The sequence below is a fragment of the Macrotis lagotis genome, chromosome 5, assembly GCF_037893015.1.
Source record: "Macrotis lagotis isolate mMagLag1 chromosome 5, bilby.v1.9.chrom.fasta, whole genome shotgun sequence".
NCBI classification, from domain to species: domain Eukaryota; kingdom Metazoa; phylum Chordata; class Mammalia; order Peramelemorphia; family Peramelidae; genus Macrotis; species Macrotis lagotis.
The window spans coordinates 131912834-131928069 of record NC_133662.1 but is presented as its reverse complement, the minus strand read 5'-3'; the positions used below and the strand labels follow the sequence as shown (position 1 = coordinate 131928069).

Here is a 15236-nt window from a genome sequence, read left to right as displayed (position 1 = left end):
AGTAAGTAAAAATACATAAAGAAAAAGTAAGTAAAGTATAAAAAATATATGTGTTCACAAAGTAAAATGAAAACATGTAAAAATTGTAGAAATCCAAATTTTTATGGTTAAAGGATTGAAAAGTCATTTTAGTACTTTTCTTTCCCTAATGATGGGAGGTCTACTTAATGCTTAAAATATTCAGAAAATGAGACATTAAGGTTTTTTTTTTTGATAAAATGTTTTGGTGCTTCCCATCCCTTAGAGTCATGACATTCTTCCTAACATCTAAACCAACATCTCAAACTTTCAAGTCCTGCCCCTTTTGTTTTGTGCAATTCTTTTTTTGTTCTCTACTTCTGGATAAGATGATGCATAGGCCTAATGTCTGTCCTTCACTTTTGAAGAGGACAATATCAGGAAGGTAATGCTATGGGAAGTATGTGAATTGAATTTGAGTGAGGGGGGAGCTATGCTAAGTCACTGGCTTCACTTTCTCCTCTAGAGCCATCTGGGTCCAGTGGCCAGATATGAATCAGGATGTCTGGAGATGAACCTGGATTCAAAGCAATCAGGGTTAAATGACTCACCCAAAGTCACACAGTAAGAATCAAATATCTGAGACTGGATTCAAACTGCTATCCTCCTGACTCCAATGTCAGTGTTCTATCCACTGCACCCCCTCCCAACTACCCTTGAATAGCCCTAACCTGCCATTTGGCAACCTAGAACTGCTCAGATCCTGAAATTACCAGGATTTATAATGTCATTCATACAGCTCAGGCCCATGTTTGATTAATTCTTAAACCCTAATTGTTTGGGTCCAAATCCCTAGAGAAGTAGAGAGGATTGGGGAAAAATCATGCTTTTAGTGGGTCTCAACAAAACAAGGAAGATGAAGGGTTCCTTTAGTCTATTTGCTCAGAGACTTTCTTTTCAAAGGTACAGATTACCTACTCTTAAGACTCTTAAAAACAACTTGTCTTTCATTTTTTAAAGGTAAGAAACTCATGACTAGAATTAGTAACAATAGTAGTTGACAATTTTGACAAGATTCAATTCAAGATGAATCCAAAGTAGATTTACATAGACAAAAAAATGCCCTCATAGCACTTATATTCTCCTGGAAGGAAACAACTTGTGTACAGTTAAGAAAATGCGACACAAAATGATCTGGAAGTGGGGAGGATAAGTACCAATAAATCAGAGAATCTAGAAAAGACCGTTGAAGGAACCAGTTTGAGAGCTGGGAATAATAAGTAGACTGGTTTGGCAGAAACACTGAGCTTGTGGTTGGTACTAATATTAAACTGGTCCAGAAAGACAAGATATAAAAGCAATTGCTATAGATTCAGGTAAAATAAGCAGGAAATATAAATATATATATATATATATATATATATATATATATACATACACACACACACACACACACACACACACACACACACACATATACATGCAACTCCAGTTCTGGGTAAAATTATTAAAGAGGACACCTCCAAAGACTAATCATTCCTTTTCTTTCTCTGTTTTTCTCGTTCAGTTCACAGCTGTATTCCTTTTCTCTGTCCTATCCCAGCCCCTGATACAAAATCTCCTTTTGAAGGGGTCAACTGCTTCCCCTCTTTTTGCAGGATTCTGAAGAGGCAGAAGAAAATGGGTACTATATAGAAATCTCCAAGCCACATGCTCTCTTGTCTTTTGGGCTTCAGAGTCACCACTCTCCATAGTCTTCTCCCTCTTCCCTTCTATCTCTTCCAGTGACTCTTCTTCCTCTCCCCAATCTCCCCAACATTAGTTGGTGCTTCCCCAAGGGCCTGTCCTAAATTTCTCCTCTCTGTATTCTCTCCTGTGAATACCTGTTTAGCTTTTAAAAACTTTTAAAAAGCTTTTAAAAACTCTACTCAATATCTATTTACTCCAGGAAGCCTTTTCTAATTTCAGTGGCCTTTCATTTTAGACCTCATATATAACCCTGTTCCCTATAATTTACAATATTGTGTGCTATGGTTTTCTGTATTTGTATCTTATATCCCTACTAAACAGTAAACTCCATGGTGTCAGGGACTGCATTTTATCTCAACTTTGTATCTCCTCCAGAACCAGAACAGTGTTCTGGAGACAGGAATGTAACATTTGTTGAATTGAATGAACAAATAAATGAATATTTAAGGCTAAAGCCCCAAGTTTGAGTATGAAGGCCACCTTTTGGTTCTTTTCCAATCTCCCTCCCTCCTTTAAAATCTAAAAGCTTAGTAAAGTGGAAAAGGCAGTGGATTTGGAACTAAAGACCTTGGGTTCAAATTCCAACTCTGTCATTTATTATCTGTATGACTGTTGGGACAAGTCACTTAACCAATCTGAGTATAAGTCTCTTCATTTGTAGAATAAAGGAGTTGGAATAAATGACCTTAAGTTTCCTTGAAATTCTAAATCTAACTTTTGATTTATGTAGTTATCTAATTATGTAAATAATGTTTAATTACAGAGCAAAGCCAAAGAAGCCCTTAAGCATGAGCATAGCTTGGGACAGCTCAAAGATAACACAAGAAACTAGTCAGGAAAAGTTCTTTTCTTCTTTCTTTCAAGATTCAGCAAAAAAAGGGTAAAAACATCACTTGTACAAAAATATTCATAAGTAGCCCTGTTTGTGGTGGCAAAGAACTGGAAATTGAGTGAATGTCCATCAATTGGAGAATGGCTGAAGAAATTATGGTATATGTATGCTATGGAAAACTTGTTCTATTAGAAATCAGGAGGGATGAGAAATCAGGGAAGCTGGAAGGATTTGCATAAACCAATGCTGAGGCAGATGAGCAGAACAAGAACAACATTGTACAGCAACATTCGATTGATGGTCAATTTCAGGGACTTGCTCATTCCATCAAGGTTCAGCTGGGGTCCTACCCACCTCTCCTCATTACTTTTTTAATTATCTTATATTTACATGTCTGTTTCTAGATTTTATCTAAATAGAATATAAACTCCAGGAGGCCAGGGTTCATTTTAGTCACTGTATTCCCATAGACTTGGGGTTTTATAGGCCTTGTATGGTGACACTTCTCTAAATCTATATATTGGTGTCATATATGGAAAAGGCACAGAAATATAAAGCTAGGTGAATAAACAGTTTTCTTGGACATATGGTACACGCTTGAAAAAACTTACTGCTAAGGTCAAATGGCAACATATTTCAAAATTGAGAACATGTAGAATTTTTCTCTAGTTCGTTTTCTAAAATAAAAATAAATGTTTAGTGGAAGAATATTTCAAGAATAAGTAAGTTTTTAAATCATCTTGTGGCTAGTGCCATTGGAGATGGAAATTTATAACAAATAATAAACATTTTCCTCCTAAAACCATTTAATCCACAATTTCCCCCCACCAAACTTCCCACCTCAGAATTATTATACCCTTAGGAATATTCATCATCTATCAAAGCTGGATTCTACTTTCATTCCTGTAACTATCTAGCTATTACACTCCCTTTTCTAAACCTTAGTTTCCTCACCAATAAAATGAAGAATATGATCTTTTCTAACTTTAATAAATTTTTACTTTAATGTGTCTGAACATGACTGCAATAATTTAGGTCACTCTCAATCAAGAAACCTACTCAATACAACTCTATAGCTCTTTTCATCTTGTAGTTACCCATTGCCCTGGGTCACACAACCAGAGTTAAAGTGTGTTTGGTCTTTCGAACTAAGAAGCTGTATCTTTTAAACAAACACTCTTGTTGCTTCTTATTATTCTGATAAATTGTATTACAATAGAAGCTAAGCCCCCAATAAAATGTAGACCTTTAGAAACACAAGTTGGTGGCAAATATTTTTTTTTAGAAAACTTAAAAATTTTACTTTAAGGGGACAACCGGAAAGAAGAGCTCTCATATTATAATCATAATAGTTTGGAGTTTAAACAATGAGGTAACTGAAAGGTTTAATAATCACACATTTTCCAATTGTAGTAACCTCTCTAGAAATATATCTCCAAAAAGGTTTTGCACATTGCTGACTCTGTTATAATACATAACAACGGCAGGCAGGCAGCCAAGTTAACATGTTACAACATAAACTACTTATAGGGAATTCAATACATCATCAAACTAAAAAGGCTTCAACTACTACATTAAAAACAATGAAGACAAATGAGGTTTAGCATAACAAATAAAAAAAATGTCACCAGTTACTAGGGCCAACTCCCATGGAAACTATTAAATTTCCATGTGAGCATTTCTACCCCAGAAATAGCAAACAATACAAATCAGCACTTGATATGTAGAACAATTGCTGATTGTCTAGGATCAATAAAGTGATGGAAAAAATGTTAATAATGAAGATTTACAATCTTCTAGGTCAAATGATGGAGGACTAGATACTGGTTCTCACCTCTCCCTCTCAAACCTCTCCTAAGTAGAAATTATGTATCAAAGGTAAAGCAACTTCAGCTCTCTTCACGATCTAGGACACATGGGGACTAAAATAAAGTTTAAAAATAACAATGAGAATACAGGTTGATCTAGACATAAAAAACAATATTATAAGCAAACCATCAGATCAAGAAATAGTTCACCTGTCAGATCTATGGAAAGGGAAGCACCTATGATCAAGGAAGAGATGGAGAACACCATTAAAAATAAACTAGATAATTTTGATTACATTAAATTAAAAAGGTTTTGCACAGACAAAACCACTGTAACCAAGATCAAAAGAAATGTAGTAAATTGGTAAACAATTTTTATGACTAGTGTTTCTGACAAAGGACTCATCTCTAAAATATACAGAGAAATGAATCAAATTAAAAAAAAAAGACAAGCCTTTCCCAAACTGACAAATGGTCACAGGATATGCAAAGGCAATTCACAGATGAGGAAATCAAAGCAATCCATAGTCATATGAAAAATTGCTCTAAATTACTAATTATTGGAGAAATGCAAATTAAAACACCTCTGAGATACCACCTCATACCTCCCAGACTGGCCAATATGACCAGAAAGGTCAATGATCAATGTTGGAAGGGATGTGGGAAATCTGGGACACTATATTAGTGCTGGTGTAGCTCTGAACTCATCTAACCTTTCTGGAGAGCAATTTGGAATTATGTCCAAAGGGCAACAAAAATGTGCATACCCTTTGATCCAGCAATACCACTACTAGGTCTATATCCTGAAGAGATTATGAAAAGAGTTAAAACATCACCTGTACAAGAATGTGCATAGCAGCTCTGTTTGTGGTGGCAATGAAATGGAAACTTGAGAGAATGTACAACAATTGCGGAATGGCTTAACAAGCTCTTGTATATGTAAGTGATGGAACACTATTGTTCTATTAGAAACCAGGAGGGATAGGAATTCAGAGAAGCCTGGAAGGGTCTGCATGAACTGATGCTGAGCGAGATGAGCAGGACCAGAAGATAACCCTAACAGCAACATGGGAGTGATGATCAACCTTAATGGACTTGCTCATACCAACAGGGCAACAATCAGGCACAATTTTGGTATATCTGCAATGAAGAATGCCTTCTGTATCCTGAAAGAATTGTGGAGTTTGAACAAAAACCAAAGATTTTCTATGTACCTTTAATTTTTAAAAAATTGTTGTATTATATAATTCTCCTATATCTCATTCTACATGTTTCTTCCTTAAGGATATGATTTCTCTCTCATCACATTCAACTTAGATCAATGCATACTATGGGAATGATGTAAAGACTAACAAACTGCCTTCTGTGGGGGGGGGAGGAAAGATTGGGCAAAACATTATAAAAGTCAAAATAAATAAAACCTTTCTAAAATTAAAAAAATAAAGCACCAAGCTAAAAAAATAACAATGAACTGACACCCACTTTTAGTTCATCATGGCACCCCTTCTCCCATGGTCATCCATGCTATTTGTTCAGAGGCTAGATGCACTAGATAATCCAAGGACTCAATCCATGAGTTTGCTACAAAATCCCATTCCTCACCTTCTTCCCTCTTTCTGGTGCTATGGAGATTTGGGTTGCAGTTTGCAAAAGCTTGCTGGGGCTCAGTGATCAGTGCCACAGCGGCAATATTCTTTGTTATTTCTATAGGAGAGTGCAGAAATGGGGAATGTGGAAATGAGACAGCTCAGAAAATAGTGGTGTTAAGGGTGGGAGGAAGAGCACTAAGTCTGAGGAGGAAAAGCTCAGCATCTAGTTGGGGGCAGTTCTGGACCTCCAAAAAAACTCACTTTAGAGGGGTGGCTAGGTGGTGCAGTGGATAAAGCATGGGCCCTGGAGTCAGGAGTACCTGATTTCAAATCCGGTTTCAGACACTCAATAATTACCTAGCTGTGTGGCCTTGAGCAAGCCACTTAACCCCATTTGACTTGCAAAAAACCTAAAAAAAAATATCACTTTAGAGACCCAGGCTTAGAACCCTGATTTACTCAAAGTGTAAGGAGACTAAGAAGATTTAAAACCTAGACCACAGAGAAATCACCACTGAGGAGAAAGAGTCAGAAAGTAAAAAAAAAAAACAAAACGGGAAAATAAAGAAAAATAGACTGAAATTAACAAATATCCTTAAATATAGGTAAAACATTAACAGTAACACTTCCAGATCTAGTAAATGAGTTCAGGCATCTATGAATAAATATAAGAAGATAATCCAATACTTGATGAGACAGGATGCTATGGAATTTGACAAAAAAAGAATATGAAACCACAACACATGGTTCCTGAGTAACTTAAGAGAGAAAATAGAGTTATAAGAGCAGGATTTATGGCCTGGTCGGTAAAAATAACTGAGAATAAAATAAAAAATCTGCAACAGCAGTTCAAAGAAACAAGAAAGAACACCTGATTGGGAATGCAAATACACAGAAATAAAAGACAATCTAGAAGGAGAGAAAACAAAAATAAAACAATAAAAGAAATTATGTTCTCTATCCAAGCATTAATATACATATCTCAAAGATAGGTTGCAGAGAGTCAATCAAAGCACCACAGGCTTGCCATAAAATGTGACGGGAAAAAAACTTGAACACCATATTGAAAGAAATAATTTTTAAATGTCTCTAGAACTTCTGAACATAGAAAATGAAATGCCATTTTGAAGAACTGATAGATTGCCTCCTGAAAAAAAAAATTTAAAAAACCCAGAGTTGAAAACTCCAAGACACATAGTATATAAATTTAACACTTCAATTCAGAAACAACAAGTTCTAAACAAGGATAGGAGAAAGACCTTCAAATAAAAAAAAAAGAAATTCAAATAACATAGTCTATATCTACGAAAAGGTTTTTAGTATCTGCCAAAAAACACAGGAGAGAATGGAATAATGTTTTTCAAAGAATAATATACCTCAGGACCTTATTTATTTTTTAAAATATTTTCCAATTACATTTTAATCTGGTTTGAGCTGCACTCTAGACTGTTGTGAGCCTTATATAGTTCACAGACAATGTGTTTGATAGCTGTGCTCTAAATCACTTATAATTGAGAAATGCAAATCATTTCATTCAAGGTTCTGAAAAATTGGCAAAGATGACAAAAATTTATCAATGGAAGGAGCTGAGAAATGATAAGCACACATATATTATTGGCATATATAAATTTCATGTATAACCATTTGGAAAGCAAATTCCAAATTATGCAAATAAACTAAAATTTCCATCCCTTTGAAATAGAGACTCCATTACTGCTTATACCCCAAGGAAAACAATGATAAAAAGAAAACCCTGATATACACCAAAACATTTATAACAGAACTTTTTCTATTAGCAAAGAATTGGAACAAGATAGATATCCGAATGAATGATGAATAAACAAATTATGATACATGATGGTAATGGAATATTACTGTTATAAGAAAATGTTATAAGAAAAAGTATGTTGTTGAATATAGAGAAGCATGTTAAGATCTACATGAACTTATACAGTGAAGTAAACAGACCTAAGAAAAATCATTTACAAAGTAACTACAACAATGTAAATGGAGAGAACAATAAAAGAAAAAAAATGAAAAGTGAATGGAACAAAATTTAAAAGATATCTGATTGAAGAACCATGAGAAGACAACTCTAACTTACCTTCTTTTGGAGATAGAAGTTCATGGGAGTTACAGATTGCACAGGTTTTTGGACTTTAAAAATGGATTACCATATAGAGAGCCAGTTAAAAATTTACCAGCACATTCCTAGATGTGATGCAAAGAAACATAGGTCTAGAAAGGAGCCAGCAACCCAGCTCCTGGCCGTGAACTAACTATGTGACCCTAGACAAGTCATTTCATTTTGGGGCCTCATTTCCTTCTATATAAAATGAAGGGGTCAATATCTCTGGAATCCTTCCAGTTCTGACATGCTATGATTTTCAAATCATTTTTGTTTGACAACTCTGGTAAAGGTAACAAATTTCTGTCCAGTATGGTAAGGAGACAATTTGTGTATTTCACTTGAGACCACAGTGAGACTTCTTCCCTAAGATCAACATTTAATTTGAAAAAACCACTCTTTGTAGAAATAAGTGGACTGTTACTTAGAATAATTAGCAGTATCTATTTGAAACCATCAACAAGCATTATATTTAATGGGGAGAGGCTAGAGGCATTGCCAATATGATCAGGGGTGAAACAAGGGTGCCCATTATCACCACTGCTATTCAATATCGTATTAGAAATGCTAGCTTCAGCAATTAGAGAAGAAAAAGAAATTGAAGGAATTAGAATTGGGAAGGAAGAGATAAAACTCTCACTCTTTGCAGATGACATGATGGTCTACCTAGAGAATCCCAAGAAATCATCCAAAAAACTACTGGAAACAGTTAGCAATTTTAGCAAAGATGCAAGTTATAAAATAAACCCTCATAAATCCTCAACTTTTCTATATATATATATATGTCTAGCAAGATACAGCAGGAAGAGCTAGAAAGAGAAATCCCATTCAAAGTAACCTCAAACAATATAAAATACCTGGGAGTCTATTTTCCATGACAGACTCAGAAACTTTCTGAAAACAATTATAAAATACTGTTCACACAAATTAAATCAGATTTAAATAACTGGGCAAATATAAACTGCTCATGGATAGGTAGAGTTAATATAATAAAAATGACAATTCTACCAAAACTAAACTACCTGTTTAGTTCCCTACCAATCAAAATTCCAAAAAATTACTTTAATGAGTTATAAAAAAAGTAAATTCATATGGAGAAATAAAAAGTCAAGAATTTCCAGGAATTTAATGAAAAAAAGTACAAAAGAAGGTGGCTTAGCCCTACCTGATCTAAAAATTATATTATAAAGCATCAGTCACCAAAACTGTTTGGTATTGGCTAAGAAATAGAGCGGTGGACCAGTGGAATAGACTAGGTGTAAAAGCAGGAGACAATTATAGTAATCTGCTGTTTGATAAGCCCAAAGACTCCAGCTATTGGGATAAAAACTCTCTCTTTGATAAAAACTGCTGGGATAATTGGAAATTAGTATGGAAGAAACTTAGATTAGACCAACACCTAAAACCCTTTACCAAGATAAGATCCAAATGGTTACAGAACTTAGACATAAAAAACAATACTATAAGCAAATTAGAAGATCAAGGACTAGTTTACCTGTCAGATATATGGAAAGAGGAGCAGTTTATGACTAAGGAAGAGTTGGAGAACATCACCAAAAACCAACTAGATGATTTCAATTACATTAAATTGAAATGCTTTTGCACAGATAAAACCACTGTAACCAAGATCAAAAGAAAAGTAGTAAATTGGGAAACAATCTTTACAACTAATGATTCTGACAAAGGACTCATTTCTAAAATATACAGAGAACTGAGTCATATTTTTAAAACAAAAAGCCATTTCCCAATTGACAAATGGTCAAAGGATATGCAAAGGCAATTTACAGAGGAGATCAAAGCAATCCATAGCCATATGAAAAAATTGCTCTAAATCATTAATTATTAGAGAAATGCACAAATTAAAGCTTCTCTGAGGTACCACCTCACACCTTTCAGACTGGCCAATATAACCAGAAAGGATAATGATCATTGTTGGAAGGGTTGTGGGAAATCTGGTTGGTGGAGCTGTGAACTCATCCAACCTTTCTGGAGGGAAATTTGGAACTATGCCCAAAGGGCAACAAAAATGTGCATACCCTTTGATCCAGCAATACCACTACTGGGTCTGTACCCTGAAGAGTTGATGAAAAAGGGCAAAAACATCACTTGTACAAAAATATTTATAGCAGCCCTGTTTGTAGTGGCAAAGAATTGGAAATCAAGTAAATGTCCTTCAATTGGGGAAATGCTTAGCAAACTGTGGTATATGTATGTCATGGAACTCTATTGTTCTATTAGAAACTAGGAGGGACAGAATTTCAGGGAAGCCTGGAGGGATCTGCATGAGCTGATGCTGAGTGAGATGAGCAGAACCACTGTGTACCCTAACAGCAACATGGGGGTGATGTTCAACCTTGAAGGACTCGCTCATTCCATCAGTGCAACAATCAGGGACAATTTTGGGCTGTCTGCAATGGTGAATACCATCTGTATCCGGATAAAGAGCTATGAAGTTTGAACAAAATTCATGGACTATTCCCTTTAATTTAGAAAAAAAAAAACAGATATCCTTTTGTCTGATCTTGTTATCTCTTAGATTTTTTGTCTCTTCCTTAAGGATATGATTTCTCTCTCATCACACTCAATTTGGATCAATGTACAACATGTAAACAAGTAAAGACTGACAGATGGCTTTCCATGGGGAGGTGCGGGGAGGGAAGTAAGATTGGGGGGAAAAATTGTAAAACTCAAATAATATCTTTAATAAATAAAAAGAAAAGAAAAAACACTCTTTAAAAATAGAAGACATACCATGCTTTCTGATATTCCTATCTTTCAAAAAAATGCCATTAAGTTAAAAGAATTAGAATTTTCCAATTCTAATTGATCAAGTAAACAAATAAGTAAACAACTGCTTTGTACCTCAGTTTCCTCATCTGTCAAATGAGAGAGTCCCATAGATGACCTTTAAGGTTCTTCTTACAACTGTATTTCTAAGCTCCTACGTATAAACCTGTAAATTAAAAGTATGTATTCGGTTTATCTGGATGGCTGCAGCAGATCTGGCTGTTTCAGTAATTCCCTGTCATCCACATAATAAAATTCAGTTTAAAGTGAGTCATCCTTTAATAATCCTTTAATACTACTAGTTTGAGAATATTGAAGAATGAATTATTTGTTCAAAACATACACATAGACTTTCCTTTCAAACTCAAACTAAAATATTCTATTTTCACAGAACATGAATTGAAGTCAAGAGTCTCTCATTTTAGTGGTCAGGGTAGGAATGAACATGGGTCAACACCTTTCCCTCTTTAGTCCATTTAAATTTCCTCTAGTTTAGAAAAGCTGCTGACTGGAGTCTCTTCTGCACTCCATAGTGTAGGAGGATGTCAGCATCATAGCTAGCTATGCCCTGGACCTAGAGAAAGGTCACCTTCCCCATGGGGTCCTAGAACTGCCCTCCACCCCAGTTCAGGATCAGTGCTCAGCAAGAGGGAGGTTGCCCTGGCAACCACAAGCTCTATCTCACTACTATCAGAAAAGCAGCATAGTATTTTCATTCTGCAGGGCCCCCAGGGCAGAGAACAGCTATAGGGGACCAAAGCCAGGGAAGGGATTAAAAATGAAACAGGTTTGGTAAACTACTTTGCACAGAGGTGGCCCAAGATAAATGCTCATTCCCTTCCCTCTCCCCTTTTTTCTTTCTATGGTTGGGTCCTCCAAGGCAGAGAATGCAAGGGCCCCAGCCTTGTAATATATACCCCCTACGCCTACCGGCTCCTTTATTGCTCATGGCAATAAAATGCTCCATTGCTCTGCAACAAGCAAGAGATGAGATGAGAGTGGAGAAAGAAGAAAGGAAGATATTCAGGACCATACCAATCAAACCACCAAAAAAAAAGATTTTTATATAGATAGAAACAAAATTCATACAGAGGAACAAAAGGTCAAGAATATCAAGGAAATAAATGGAAAAAATGTGAAGAAAGGTGGCCTAGACATACCAGATATAAAATTATATTATAAAGTGGCACTTATCAAAACCGATATTAGTTAGAAATGGAGCTGGTGAATTGGGGAATGGATTAGGTACAAAAGAAACAGTAGTAAATGACTATTGTAATCTACTCTTGGATAAACCCAAAGGCACCTTCTGGGATAAGAACTCACTATTTGACAAAAACTACTGGGAAAACTGGAAGATAAGATGGCAGAAATTAGGTACAGACTATATCTCACAACCCATATACCAAGATACAGTTGAAATAGGTACATGATTTAGACATAAATGGTGTTACCATAAACCAATTAAGAGAACAAGTAATTTTATTTCTCAGATCTATGGAAAAGTGAAGAATTTATAACCAAACAAGAAATAGAGAAGATTATAAAATGCAAAAAAGGATAATTTTGATTACTTTAAATTTAAGTTTTTAGATAAACAAAACCAATGCAACCAAGATTAGAAGGAATGCAGAAAGCTACAACCAGTGTTATCTAATAAAAGGTCTCATTTCTAAAATATATAAATGAGTCAAATTTATAAAACTACAAGTCATTCTCCAATTGATAAATGATCAAATGATATGAATAGTTTTTCAAAGGAAGAACTTAAAGTCATCAAGAGTCATATAAAAAATGCTCTAAATCACTACTGATTAAAGAAGTGCAAATTAAAACAACTCCAAAATACTATCTCACACCTATCAGATTAGCTAAAATGACAAAAAAAGAAAGCAATAAATGTTGGAAGGGATCTGGAAAAACTGGGACACTGACTGTTGGTGGAGTTCTGAACTGATCCAATTATTCTGAAGAGCAATTTGGAACTATGCCCAAAGGGCAATAAAACTACACATACCCTTTGATCCAACAATACCACCACTAGTTCTATATCCCAAGGAATTCATAAAGAAAGTGAAAAGGACCTACACATACAAAAAATATTTATAGCAGTTCTTTTTGTAGTGGCAAAGAACTAGAAACTAAGGGGATGCCCAATAATTGGAGAATGGCTGAACAAGTTGTAGCATATGAATTTGATGGAATACTATTGTTCTATAAGAAATCATGATGAGCAGGTATATTTCAGAAAAATCTATAAAGACTTCTATAAACAGATGCTGAGTGAAGTGAGCAGAATCAGGAGAACACTATACACTACTGAAACTTTATGTGATGGCCATCTATGATAGGGAAGGAGGGAGAAAAATGTGTAACTCAAAATCTTACAAAAATGAATACAAAATTAACTTTACATACAATGGTTAAGAAAATTTAAAAAGACAGGAAGACTGACAATTTCCTCATACCTTCTTCCCCACTTTTTCTAAGTAGATGTTATGCCAGTTGGCATTTATACTAGCAAGATATCTCAACTTCATGCTTCTGATTAGGGGCTCAGGCTGGGGGTTCTGTGAAGATAAGTAAGCCAGGGAAGGACTAAAGGTATACCAACCATATTTTCCCACCAAAGCCATCATCTTACCTAACAACTTCAACTCCCCTTGCCTCCCCCAGGCTTTGTCCTCTGTCCCTCTGCTAATTAACATTTCCCAGGACATGTGGGGTTCTGCTTCCTCAGGGCTGCAAATGCAATCATGTTGAGCCTTGACTGTTTTTATTCAATCAGGGAACAAGCATAAAACTAAAACAGAGTGCCAATGTCTTCAGCCCTAAAGGTAGGAAACTGCCCTGGGGAAAAAATCCCAGTTCATTAGTACAGCTCTTGTTGATCCACTTTTTTCTTGATTTATCAGGGGAGAACAAGAAGAAACATTGCAAGTCATCTTTTCTACCTCCACATAATATAATAAAAGTCCCTCAAAATGGGTTGTTATCCAACCAGCACCTCACTGGATTATATTATGATATTAACTACAATGTGTTGGGAAGGGATGTAGCGAACACTATTGACTTCCCCTTTCTCAGACTTTGGACTCTAATTTCAAAGGGCTAAGAGTCTCCTCCATCTGATCCTCTGAGGCTTGACTGAGTGTCAACATGGAGCCCATAAAAATTTGATTAGCAACGTGTTAATCTCATTTTTCTGTTGTTCATGTAGTTGTGGGGACTACTTATACACAAGTTAAAAACACTATGTTAATTTAACAATACATGAAATCATATTTTGAACTACAAAGAGGAAGATAACATATAATATGCCTTTGTATTGCTTCTTTCCCCCCCCCCACTTCAGAATAACTCTTCCTTCTAGATATAGTTCAACACCAACAAACCATTCCTGATCCTCTTAACTGCTTAGAGAGTAATCCCCCTCAAACTACTACATATTAAACTGATTTGTGGTGATTCTGTACATATTTAACTATGTCCTTGTCTCCCCATTAGACTCTAAGCTTCTTGCTGGTAGCAGAGCGTTCAGAGCTTTGAGTCCAAATTGACCTCAGACACTAGCTGGATGACCCAAAATCTCTCTTTGTCTCAGTTTCCTCACTGGTAACATGGGCATAATAACTGTGCCAGCCTCCCAAGGCTGTAGAGCGACTCAGCAGAGATAATAATTGTATACAGCAAGCAGGATGCTTGGCAATCAGAAAGCATTATTTAAATGTTAGTTCATCTTAGCTATGGCTTGCACCCCCAGGGCATTGTCACAGGACTCAGTACCTAGCAGGAACTGAACAAATATTTGCTGATCAACTAGTATATCCAAGGCACAGGCACTTGGTGCTGAATAGAACAGTCCTAGTCCCTGTCTTTAAAGAGCTTATTAAAGTCTGTGAGTAATTCATATCATAGATTTTAGAGCTAAAACAAATTTAAGAGACTGTCTAGTGTAATTCCTCTATTTTAAAATATGAAGGGATTACAGCCATGAGAGGTTAAATGTCTTTGGTGGGGGGGGCAGGGGAATCACACAAAAATTCAGGTGAAATTTGAACCCAGGTCTTCTTGTCACAAGTCTAGCAAGCCCCGTTATGTCTGCTAGCTCTAGTTGTAATTCAAGGGGAAAGAATAAGACAATGAGACAAGTAATTGTAATACAAATTGGAGTATAAAATCTTTAGAAGTAAAAATGAAAAGCTTTAACAATTCAATTCAGGGGGAAGGATCACTGCTCACTATAGGAATATGGGGAAGGTACATAAAAAAGCATTTAATGGGTTTTAAGATATGCATTTAATGGTATAATTAAAATGAATGAAAAATAAAGGGAGTATATTCTAGGTATAGAAAACAACATGAAATTTTAAAAATCATACTGT

General features: G+C 35.6%; 1 protein-coding gene across 4 annotated transcripts in view; it reads right to left on the bottom strand.

Annotated features, from left to right (window-relative positions):
- TPD52L1 (TPD52 like 1) overlaps positions 1–15236 on the bottom strand; it is a 158634-nt gene that overhangs the window by 82933 nt on the left and 60465 nt on the right. Inside the window, exon 2 of one of the 4 annotated variants that reach the window (XM_074187503.1) lies at positions 10927–11017. The exons of the other annotated variants lie outside the window; for them this stretch is intronic. The gene's annotated coding sequence lies outside the window, so the exon portion shown is untranslated. The remainder of the gene's footprint in view (positions 1–10926; positions 11018–15236) is intronic. 4 annotated transcript variants of the gene reach the window in all.